The sequence below is a fragment of the Acomys minous genome, assembly GCF_964271855.1.
Source record: "Acomys minous genome assembly, chromosome: 2".
Lineage (NCBI taxonomy): Eukaryota > Metazoa > Chordata > Mammalia > Rodentia > Muridae > Acomys > Acomys minous.
In genome coordinates, this window is record NC_140484.1 from 76121657 (window position 1) to 76134480 (window position 12824).

The 12824-nt window shown below is 46.3% G+C and overlaps 1 pseudogene across 1 annotated transcript; it reads right to left on the reverse strand.

Annotated features, from left to right (window-relative positions):
- Positions 1 to 6464: 6464 nt before the first annotated feature.
- On the reverse strand, positions 6465 to 7474 carry LOC311588979 (glyceraldehyde-3-phosphate dehydrogenase-like; annotated as a pseudogene). The gene has a single exon. The product of its transcript is annotated as a glyceraldehyde-3-phosphate dehydrogenase-like (transcript).
- Between the last annotated feature and the right edge of the window lie 5350 nt (positions 7475 to 12824).

Consider the following 12824-nt stretch of genomic DNA (forward strand, 5'->3'; position numbering starts at 1 on the left):
GAACTGGTGGGCGTGGCTTGGCAGTGCTTCCAGGCCCTCTCCGGACTCAGATTTACTTTCCAATCTCTGCAGTACTCTCAAAGTATGTATAAGAGTATGCAGATGTGAAAACTGGAAGCAGAAACCCAATGTTGGACCATGTTTCTGCTCCAAGGGGGAAAATCAGCCGAGTTGGCCTAATCCTATCTTGACCAGGTGGGGGCGCCCCCTCCTTATGTTCTTGATGGTGGTGAGCCGCCGGGTCTGAATCCATAGGTAGGCTCAGCAGCCCCTTCCTCTCTCTCTAAGTGAGCCGGCCTTCTCAGGCCTTAGCCACTCACAAGTTTAGTTCAGTCTCTGACTGTTTTGGATCCAACAGAGAGGAGGAAAATCTTTTGCCCTCAGGGGCACAGGAAATGCAAATTCCTCTTCACACTCGACTTGACCTCTTGACCTGGGCTGGGTTCCGGTTCCCCAGGTGAAACAGAACCGGAAGCCAATTGGTGTTGAGGAGGACTGAGTCCCATCTTCAGGGCCCTGTGGCTGGTGCTCTGCTGTGAAGCCTCCGCTTACAGCCTGGTGCTAGGGGCTGTGGGGACTTCGGAATCTGCCAAAGGCAGTGTATTAACTCGTAACGGAGACAGTTTTGAGCTGAGCATGACGACATATATCAATAATCTCAACATTCAGGAGTCTGAGGCAGGAAGATCATGAGGTTTGAGGCCAGTTTGGGCTAACATAGAGAGGATCTTAAAAAACAAAACAAACAAACAAACAAACAACAAGGAAATAAGGTCAGAAGGAAGGAAATAAAGGAGGGAGAAAGAGGAAGAAGACAGGGAGGAGGGGAGAGAAGAAAGGAGAGAAGGGAAGAAGAGGGGAGGGGAAGGGGAGAGGAGGGGAGGGGAGGGAGGAAAGAGGACACTTTTTCTTTCTCTGATTTGCTTGTTTTTTGAGGCAGGTTTTCTCTGTGTACCCCTGGCTGTCCTGGGCTCACTCTGTAGAGGCCTGCCTCTGCCTCTGAGCGCTGGGATTAAAGGCATGCGCACCATGCTCAGCTGTGAGACTTATCCTCTTTAGTCGCCAGGCTGAAGGTCTGTGGCCCAGGCTTTTTCTGAGGCTCTGTGAGGGACCTGTCTCACACCCTTTCTTGCCTCCTGGTGATTTGTGGGAATCTTTGGCATTTCTGATCTCTGCCTTCATCGTCATAATGCATCTATTTTAAAAATTTCCCCTTTTTTTTATAAGGACAGTGGTCACTCTGGAGCAGACTCCCAGTGATCCGGTTTGTAATAATTATCTCTATTTCTGCCTCCAAATAAGGTCATAGTCTAAGGCAAGGGGTGATAGCCCAAGGACTTCAACAGTTCTGCCCGCAGCTGGGGGAGCAGGTGTGCTGGCTTGGAAGGGGGTTCTGGGTTTACTACACAGGGGCCTTCCAAGGGTGGTTGCTCTGTGGGGGTATTTGTTCACACAGTCACAGAGCTGAGTGCTGGCACCCTGCCTTCTTTTAAGAAGCTACTCACAGCCGGGCGGGCGTGGTGGCGCAAACCTTTAATCCCAGCACTTGGGAGGCAGAGGCAGGCAGATCGAGGCTAGCCTGGTCTACAAAGTGAGTCCAGGACAGCCAGAGCTCTGTTATACAGAGAAACCCTGTCTTAAAAAAAAAAAAAAAAAAAAAGACGACGGCGCACCTCAGAATCAGAAGGAGGGAGGCTGATGATGCAGCCCTCAGTCACATGTGGCAGTCCTGAGAACTCCTTGAACAAGGGCTATCAGTGTAAGTCTTCAGAGTAAAACTCTAACGAATCTAAGCATGAGGTAGGGACAGCAGAAACTCACGCTGCTACTCTGTCCCTTCCTATCTCAAAGCTGATTGGATGGTGACAGCTCACTTGAAGGCAGCTCTTTCTCATATGCCAATCTTCCCTGGAAACACCTTCACACACACACACACACACACACACGCACACACACACACACACACACACACACACACACGCACACACACACACACACACCCAGAAACAATCAATATTTTACTAGATCTTGAAGCATCCGTCAATCTAGGCGAGTGACTCCTACCATTAACCACCCTGAAGACCTTAGATCCTAAACACAAAAGCACGCATCGAAACCCAGATGGGAACTGCTGGGCCATGTCTATAAATCTCAGCACCTGGGGGGTCAGAGTCAGGGGCATCAGAAGTTCAAGGCCTATTTAGTGAGTTTGAGGACAGCTTGCATAACAGGAAACCCTGTCTCAAAATAATGACAGCAAAAAAACAGACACAAAGTTGAATATAAAGTTCAGCTGTCTTTGCCAATTTATAATAATAATAATAATAATAATAATAATAATAATAATGTAATAATTATTTTGGTTTTTCGAGACAAGATTTCTCTGTGTAGTCTTGGCTGTCCTGGACTAGCTTTGTAGATCAGGCTGGCCTCGAACTCACAGCGATCCACCTGCCTCTGCCTCCGGAGTGCTGGGGTTAAAGACATGCACCACCACCACCACCACCTGGTGTCTTTGCCAATTTTTAAGGCCTTTAGATGAGCAATTGGTGGCTATTGCTGGTGTCAGGGAGCAAGGATAATTCCAAAGGGTTCTTCGCCACCTTGGAGCAGAGGGACCATCTGGTCCCCTTCCCCTGGGAATGCAGGGCATCCATTGAGAGCGTTCTCTGTTCTGGCTACTTGAAAGGTGAAGGCAAATCAGACAGAGCTGAAGTGACGGCTCGTGTGTATATACTGGACATGGCAGCTACTGCTGTCCTGACCCATCCTGTGTTCTCTCAGCCTTGATGCTCCCCAGGCCCACTCAGGCATAGGAGCAAACACCTCACATTTGCTAGAACTCTGTCATTGCTCAGATTTCATACATAAGTCAACTCTCCTGGAAGCCCCATCTCATAGAAGACACTGAGGCTACTATAGTCCATGTCATTGGTTTAATGTCACATGACTGATAGGTGGTAATGATAGGGATTCAATCTGTGTCACTTGGCTCTAGGCTTGACCATAAGTTTCCAACATATGGGAACTTCTTTTTTTTTTTTTTTAATATTTATTTACTATGTACGTATACAGTGCTCTGCCTGCATGTACACTTGCAGGGCAGAAGAGGACACCAGATCTCATTACAGATAGTTGTGAGTCACCATGTGGTTGCTGGGAATTGAACTCAGGACCTCTGGAAGAGCAGTCAGTGCTCTTAACCGCTGAGCCATCTCTCCAGCCCCATATGGGAACTTCTAAGGGCTCCAGAGGGATGTAGGCTTGGCTAGACACTGGCCTGGTCCTCAGGCCATCTGCATGTTCTGTCCCAGCGCCCCTTCTTGAAAGCACAGAAGCACAAACTTTACAGTGGTTTTCCTTGGATTATGAGTTTTTCTTTAGATTTTTGATCTTAAAAAACAGAGGGTTTGCTTCTTCCATTCATCTTTGCTGGTTCTATGGTGACAACTCTCTCCCTCAGGCAAATGGAGGGTGACTAATGTTTAGTTGCCTGGGGGATAGGAGTGGGGAGCAGGGAGGGTGGCAGAGTAACTAGCTTGATCCTGCTCATGGGCGCACCTAAAATAGTCAAATCTGTGGAACCGAAGTGCAGAGTGGTGGTTGCTAGGGACTGAGGCAGAAGGGAGCAGGGAGCTATTAATCAACAGATATACATAATATTCGGGCCCAATGAATATGCTCTGGTGATCACCACACATCTCAGTGACTGCAGTCAACAGTAATGTTCACTTAAAGACTTCCAAGAGGAGCCAGGCATGGTGACACAGACCTGTGATCCCAGCGCTGGGGAGGCAGAGGCAAGAGGGTTGTGACTCAAGGTCATCCTCAACTACACCGGGAGTTCAAGGCCAGTCTGGACTATGTGACAACTTGTCTCAATAAACCAAACCCAAACCGACCAACCAGCTGGCTCATAAAAATGGCAGCAACAACAAAACCCCAAGACCAGTGACCTACACATAAATCTTATGATAAGTACAATTGAAAATAAACAAGATTGACTACATCACATCTGTTTGTCATTTCCTGTGTCGTCATCACCTTTCTACCACCAGCCTTACTTCTTGATTTCTGGGATTACCATGTGCAACTCGACACCACGTTTATGCTTGCAGTGTTGGAGCTCCAGCACTAGTGTTAGGCAAGCATTCTATCAACTGAGCCATGTTCCCAATCTTAAAATCCTTAATTTTAATAATGTTTTATTTAATCAAGTATGTCTAAACTATTACTGAATGTTCGCCAGTATGAGAACTATTATTTTAAAATACTAAATATTTGAGAACACTGGTGTATGTTTTATGCCGACAGTTACAGCCCATTTTAGAATAACCAGCTTCTAGGTACTCCAGGGCCACACACTGAGTAGCTGTCATATTGGACAGTGCATTGCTGGAGCCCTGGACCTTGATGTTCTGCGGGGATCTTATTGTGGTCTCTTGGGTCATAGCATCCTTCTGACCTGAGCTTCCAAGACTATGTCTTGACCTGATCAAGACTATGTCTGGCTCCAACTTAATCTATTCTGGAGGAATGAGCTCTGTTTTGCTTTCTTTGCAGACTCTGTGGCTGGCATACATGTCCTGACTCGTGTCCACCTAACTCATGGAGGGCTGGAGGACAGGAATGCACGTAACAATTATATTTAGAATATATCACTAGTCCAAGAGCCTGTCTAAACACCATTCAGGGCTCTGTGGCTACGGGAACAGATTCGTGGTTTTTAAGGTCAAAAGCTAAGTGAGCATATCAAATTCATTGCCTTCAGAACTCCTAGTTCTCAGATCACGTATGGACAGGTCTGTGCATCACCAAAATAGAGCACTTGGAATGGGCTTCCTATGGGGTTTGTTTATCTTATGGCTTTGGATGTTTAGAATCAAGATAGTCCTCTTGATTTGGTCTTGGTGACGGCAACAGATGGAGGCATGCCGTATGTGAGCTCACACATGAGCGAGCAGTCCTATCTTATACCAGGAGGCAAAGGAAAGTGTGTAGGGCCATACTTGGCCTCCTATGACAGCCCTCTTGAAAGAAATATTGGGTCTGGAGTGATAGATCAGCAGTTGAGAGTACTGGCTGCTCTTCCAGAGGACCAGGGTTCAATTCCCAGCACCCACATGGCAGCTTACAACTGTCTGTAACTCCACTTCCAAGGGGTCCAACACCGTCATACAGACATGCATGTGTGCAAAATACCAATGCGTACAAAAATAAAAATAAATAAGTGATTAAAAAGAAAAATATTGAGGAGAGTTACCTTCTGTGGGGGTGCCTTCAATGACCTAAGGACCTTCTATTAGGTCCCATCTCGGAGGACCTATCACTTCCCAACAGTGACCTCCTGTGGAGCATTCATGATGGACCTTTGAGGGGTCCTCAAACCATAACATAGGGAGAGTGACAGGGAAGACAGGGAGTGAAGATGAAGGCTAAGGGTGGAGAGCAAAGGCCTCACCACAGGGACTGTCGCTGACCTAACAGAAGGATCTGAAGGATGTCTATGGGGTTAGAGTGTAAGGGAACATAGGAGGGCTGCAGAGCCAGACTACCTGGGTTCACGTCCTTGCTCCAGAGTCTCTAGTTTCTGTTCCTGAGAGGAACAAGGGCCAGGTTTATCCCCTCACTGTAGACAACCCGCTGACAGGTGTGGGACAGCAGGCTTGCACATTGTGTGCAATGCCTATGTGCAATACAGATATTCCACAAAGAAGAAACATAGTGCAGAAAAATCACACGAGCATCACAGGCCTTGACGTGGAGAGGCAAAGCACGAATGCAGCTGAAGCATTCTTGAGTTGAGAACCCAGGCGAAGCTGCAGTGAGGGAGTCGCAGACCAGGAGGGACATTGTGGATCTTCAGAGGGCCGTCTTAAGCTGTGTTGGTGAGCATTGCATATGTGGAAACAATCAGGGGATGGAAAGGGCCACTGAGGAGGACTAGGCGGAGTTACAAAGGGTCAGCATAGTGTTCTCGGCAGCCAGAAAGAAAAGATCGCTGTGGTGGTTAACTTGATTGTGTTGAGGAATGGCTAGGAGTTTCACAGAGCACACGTCAGGGCACCTACCTCCACGAGAGTGGTTCTTGTGACGAGTCATGACATCGCTGACCTAATGAACGGCTTAGTACCTCAGTGATTCCAAATTCACCTTTTGTGGGAGGTGTTAACAGGTAGGAGATGGAATCCAGTAGAATAAGCAGGTCATTGGAGGCTCATTCTTGGAGCTATATCTTTTTATGCCTCTGTCCTGTGTTTTTTTTTTTTGGGGGGGGGTTTCAGTGAACTCTATTGATGCTTTTCAAGAAAGTAGGTTTCCCTGGGCCCCTCCTGTTATTGTGGGGGTCTGGGATGGAGACTGTGAGGGAGATGCTCAGTGTCAGGGCTGAGTTGGGACAGGGACTGCTCAGAAGCCTCTCTCTTGCTCTCGTGTCCTTGCTGGGGTCAGTGGTCCAGGGCTTCTTACTCGTTGGAGGCCATGTAGGCCATGAGGTCCACCACCCTGTTGCTGTAGCCGTTCTCATTATCACACCAGGAAAGGAGTTTTACAAAGTTGTCATCGAGAGCAATGCCGGCCCCAGCATCCAAGGTGGAGGAGTAGGAGTCACTGTTAAAGTTGCAAGAGACAACCTGGTCCTCAGTGTAGCCCAGGATGCCATTTAGTGGCACACCTTCTTGATGTCATCACACTTTGCAGGTTTTTCCAGTTGCCATGTCAGATCCATGACATACATGTTGGGGGTAGGAACACAGAAGGGTGTGCCAGTGAGCTTCTCATTCTGCTCTGGGATGACCTTGCCCATAGCCTTGGCAGCACCAGTGGATGCAGGGATGATGCTCTGAGCAGCCCCATGGCCATCACGGCACAACTTTCCACAGGGGCCATCTGCAGTCTTCTGGGTAGCAGTGATGGCATGGACTGTGGTCATGAGTCCTTCCACGATGCCAAAGTTGTCATGGGTGACCTTGGCGGTGGCGGGGGTGGGGTGGGGTGGGGGTGGGGCTAAGCAGTTGGTGATGCAGGAAGCATTGCTGACAATTATGAGTGAACTGTTATATTTCTCATGGTTCACGCCCATCACAAACATGGGGGCATCGGCAGAAGGGGTGGAGATGATGACCCTTTTGGCTCCACCCTTCAAGTTGGCACCAGCCTTTTCCATGGTGGTGAAGACACCAGTAGACTCCACAACACACTCAGCACCATCAGCATTATCCTATTTGATGTCAGTGGGATCTTGCTCCCGGAAGATGGTGATGGGCTTCCCATTGATGACAAGCTTCCTGTTTTCAGCCTTGACTGTGCTGTTGAAGTTGCCATGAGTAGAGTCATTCTAGAACATGTAGACCATGTAATTGACGTCAATGAAGGGGTAATTGATGACAATAATCTCCACTTTTCCAGATAAGCAGGTAGACCTGGTAACCAGGTTCCCAATACGGCCAAATCCGTTTACCCCGACCTTCACCATGGTGTCTAAGGGATGAGGCTGGCACTGCATGAGAAGATGCAGCTGTCTCTGGAACAGGGAGGAGCAGAGAGCCTCCTGTGTTTCTTTTATCTGCTTCCTGTAACCCCCATCTGGGCTTTTTTTCCCTGACACATCTTCCTGACCATGATGGGTTAATCCTGAAACCATGAGCAAGACACGTCCTCCCCACTCAAGCTGTTTATGTCACGCATTGCATTGTAGCAACACAAAACTAACTAATGAGTATCCTGTGAACAGAAGGGATGCTAAGCAGAATCCTGAAAGTGATCGTGCCTCTACAGTGGCCAAATTAGCTCTAGATTAAAGTGTGTTCTGGACATGGCCCCATAATCTTTAAAACAAGCTTCTACATCTCAAATTCTTCCAAGTAACTGCATGTTAAAACAAAGTCAGAAAACAATGGAAGGAATATAAAAGACTTAATGCTCAGTGATGGAAAATTCACAGTGCTTGGCAACATCAACGCAAGGAAGGAGAAAATAACAGGCTACAAAGGAGAAAACTCAGTCCATAGAAGCAGACCCAGGACTGTCACAGATGAGAGTGTAGTAGTCAAAGACATTGAGTCAGTTGTGAGAAATATACTTCATGAGCTCAAGGAGGCAGAGAGAAGGGCGGGCATGCTGGGAGATGTGAAAAAGGTGAAATGAAATATAGAAAATACAGTAGACAGACAAAGAGCAGGTTAGAACACTGAGAAACACAAGGGTGAACTTCAAGACTCAGACACCAGGGAGAGCCCAAAGAAAGACAAAAGACTTACAAAAGGAAGTGAGGTCAACACCCACATGAGCACCCTAATATTGTATAATGGAAGTCCTTGAAGAAGAGGAGAGAAAAGATGGTGGGACAGAAAATAAGCTTGAAATAAAAGCACGACTGAACATTCCAAATCTGATATAAACCAAACCAAACCAAACCAAACCAAACCAAACCAAACCAAACCAAACCAAACCAAACCAAAACACCTCACAGAAACAAAGGCTTCAAGGAAACCTGGCAAACCTTGGCCTAGCAATTGATGTGTAACTGTGGGTGAGTTACAACACCTGTTTTTCCCTGTCATGAAAATATCTAACATATTGAATTTTTTTTTTCTGTGACAGACATTATCCCAAGAGCTCTACACAAGAAAGCTCTTTGTCCCTGTTGTTTAAATTGTCAGCACTCCCCCACCCCCTCACACACACACAGAGGCATGTCACGTCAAAGACTCAGTATAGTCTGTCTTCTACTGTGTTCTGTGTTGCATTCTGGGAGATGTAATCTGCTTGTGTTAGCTCAAGCTAACCATGCCATGTGGGCATTCCCCTTCTAGAACCTTCTGGGACCAAGTGTCAGAGAAAGCTAAGCACACAATTCTGCCAGGCAGCAGATACCACTCCTACATTGTTATATGTCTTTTATATCACCACAGGCGGAATGCTCGTTTATATAACTATGTGTTTGCATATGTTTTTGTCAAAGCTAGGTTGACAGCAGTCTTACACCAGTTCTGTAAAAGTTCTTTTCATTCTGTCTTAGTAAAACAATAATACATGTTCCCCGTGAAGCATTTGGAACTCTGGAAAAGAACCAGGAATAACAAAAAGTTATTAATAATCCCTATAGAACACTTTAAATTCTGATGTGTATTTTTTCCAGTGTTTTAAGTCCATCTGATGAGAATAGGGTCACACTTTTAGAAATTGATTTGTTGTGGCTGTCTCTGTCAGCCATTGCTTATTCTTCCATAGCATACATTTTTGTGTGCCTCCATAATAAATATACATTCAATGCAAATTTGAATTACACAGTTTGAAATAGTAGGATATAAATTATTAATTAAAGCTTGTTTTATGGGTTACGTTTGAAATAATGTGACTCCCGCTTTGCACTTTCTCCCCTGCTGGAAATTTAATCTTGTATAATGTAAGGTTCGCCTTGAGCAAGGTCTTCAGCGATTCAGTGTCTTACGTAAACCATGCCTGTCCTCTATAGCCATCTGCTTAGCGCCCCCTGCTGATGGTCACTTAATACTGCAAGGAGTTTCTCCGAAGGTAAATCCTTAACACTCCTCCCCATCAGCAAACTGCTAGATGTCTAAAATTGCCAGGCCAATGCTTCTCTCCTTCTCCTTCTTCTCCTTTTTCTCCTTCTTCTCCTTCTCCTTCTCCTTCTTCTTCTTCTTCCTCTTCCTCCTCCTCCTCTTCTTCTTTTCCCTCTTCCTTTCCCCCCTCTCGTGTGTGTGTGTGTGTGTGTGTGTGTGTGTGTGTGTGTGTGTGTGTGTGTTCATGAATGCTGTGCCATGTATGTGGAGATCAAAGGCTAACTTCAGGGGATTCATGAGGGTCCTAGGATTGAACTCAGGTCACCAGGCTTCAGTAACAGGTGCCTTTACTGTGGAAGTTTCTTACCGTACCCATGTCAGAGGTTTTGATGCACATTTTCAAACTTCTGTACTGAAGATGGTGGCAACTTTTTTTTTTTAATTTTAATTTTTTTTGTTTTGGTTTTTGAGACTGAGTTTCTTTGTGTAACCCTGGATGTCCTGGAACTCACTCTGTAGACCAGGCTGTCCTTGAACTCACAGAGAGATCTACCTATTTTTGCCTCCCGAGTGCTGGGATTAAAGGTTTGTTCCACCACCGCCAGGCTCAATATTTATTTTTTTATTTAAAAATATTTTATTTCTATTTATGTGTATATATATATATATGTATATATATATATTGTGTGTGTGTGTGTGTATGTGTGTGTGTGTGTGTGCCACATGTATGTGGGTGCAGTGGAAGCCGAAGATGGAGTTGGATCCCTCAACTTGACACAAGTGAGGGTCATTTGGGAATAAGGATTCTTAATTGAGAAAATGCTTCCATAAAATTGGCCTACAGGCAAGTCTGTAGGATATTTGCTTGACTGATGACTGGTGTGGAAGCCCCTAACTTAAGGTAGGGAGTACCACCCCTGGGTAGGTGGTCCTGGATGGTATAAGAAAGCTGGCTGAGCAGGCCATGGAAAGCAAGCCAGTGGGCAGCATTCCCCCACGGCCTCTGCAGCAGACCCTGCTCTAAGGCTCCTACTCTAAATTCCTGTCCCGACTTCCCTCAGTGATAAAGTGTGATGTGGCACCATAAGCCGAAAAATAAATTCCTTCCCAAGTTGCTTTTGACCATGGTGTTTTATCACAGCAACAGAAACCCCAACTAAGACAGATCTGGAATGACCATGGCTACCGATCGCCAGATGTGGGTGCTGGGAACCAAATTCAAGCTCCTGAAATACCAGTACACACTCTTATCCACAGAGACATCTCTCTGGCTCTATTAACAAAAGCTTTGTTTGTTTGTTTATTTATTTATTTATTTATTTATTTATTTATGTGTGTATGTCTGTGTCTGTGTGCATGTAGGCCATGTGTATACGTGTATACCATGCATGTGCAGGTACCCTTGGGGGCCAGAAGAGGCATCGGATGCCCTGGAGCTGGAGGTATAGGTGATTGCAGACTTCCTGATATGGGTGGTAGGAACCGAACCCATGTCCTGAAAGAGCAAGAAGCACTTCTATCCACTTAGCTATCTTGCCAGCCCTGGGTCAAGCTATGTCCTGAAAGATGGTGTCAGCATTAACAACACGTTTTGGGGTGCTTGCTATGTGGCGGGCGGCCTTGTAGGAACATGCTCTCTGACAGGCGCTGATTGTGCAGAGGAGGCTGCGTTAGCTCCAGCTGTGTCCAGGTCTCACAGCAATGGGAGGCGGGCCTGGCTTCCGAGCCCTTGCCCCAAAGTACTGCACTCTGCTGCTCCCAGAACACGCTGAGCCTCCGAGTGGCAGCCCTCTCCTGTTCCCCTGTCTTCAGTAGCTCCTTCTAATTCAAGGGAACACAACTTCAGTATTTACTCAAGGAAAACCAATCACCAAAGGGTTATTTCTGGGCTTACTTTGACTATGAAAGATAGAAAAGAAGCTCTGGGGGCTGCAGAGACGGCTCGTATGGTAAAGGAACCTGCTGCCAAGCCTGACAGCTTGAGTTCGATGCCCAGGATCCACATGCAAAGAGAAAACCTACAAGTTTTCCCCTGACCTTTACATGCACACTGTGGTAATATGCATTCACATACAGACACACAGACACACACACACACAGGCACAGACACAGACACAGACACACTCAGATACACACACACACACACACACACACACACACACACACACACACACGCACACAGAGCCACTCACACATAGACAGATAGACACACATAGACACAGAAAGACAGACAGCCACACAGCCACAGCCACATACAGGTACATACAGCCATTAAAACACAATTTAAAAAGCTTTAAGGAGAAACTAAGTTCTAATAATTGTCTGCCAGCATGTTACCTGCTGATTTGCTTGTACTGTGTGTGAAGGTCTGAGGCTGCTTGTGGATCCTAAGGACTGGACTCAGATCCCCAGGCTTGTTAGCAGGAGTCTTCACTTGCTGAGCCATCTTGCTAGTCCATGGTTATTTTTTTTCAAGAAACTTAAGTGTCGTGGTTTCATGCATGTCTCCCGCCACCCCAAATACACACGTTGAAACTCTAATGTGGTGGGATTTGGAGACAGGATTTTTGGGCTGTGATTGGGTTAGAGCCCTTATGATAACATCGATGCTTTATAAAAAGAGACATGAGCAAGTTTTCTTTCTTAGTTCGAACCCAAGGAAGCCTGGTCTGTGAATCACAGAGTGGGGCCCTCTGTGTGCATGGGATCTGTGTGCACCTTGTACTTGGCCTTCCAAGCCTCCAGAGCTGAAGAAATAACTACTTGTTGATTTGGTCACCATCCTCTGATAAGGTGGCATCTTGTTATAACTTGCTATAGCTGCCTATACACACTGAGACATCCACCAAAATATACTTTCCTAAGCTCTTCCCTGACGGGAGAGTCCTCCCATCTCTGGTCTCTGTGACCTGTGTTTCTGGGCTGCCTTGGCTCTCCCCAACTCTCTTCTCATAGAATGAGAAATGCAGGCAATCCTCCCAAGCTGTGTGGTGCGTTGTTTCTGCCGTCGGAAGCAGGTGTCTACTCCATGCTGTCAGGTCTCTGCAGCTCTAGTTCCTGCCTTAGCTGCTTTATGCATTCATGTAGTGAGAATCCTACAGAAAGATAGAAATATGAACAAAGAGACATATGACTCTGTAGCCATCTCTTCCTCCTCTTCTTGTAGACAATTTGGTTTAGTTAGTGTCCATATGCTCATCTGTGGGATGACCAATTTTTAAAAAAAACAATTTATTCACTTATTATATATACAGTGCTCTGCCTGCATGTACACCTGCAAGCCGGAACAGGGCATCAGAT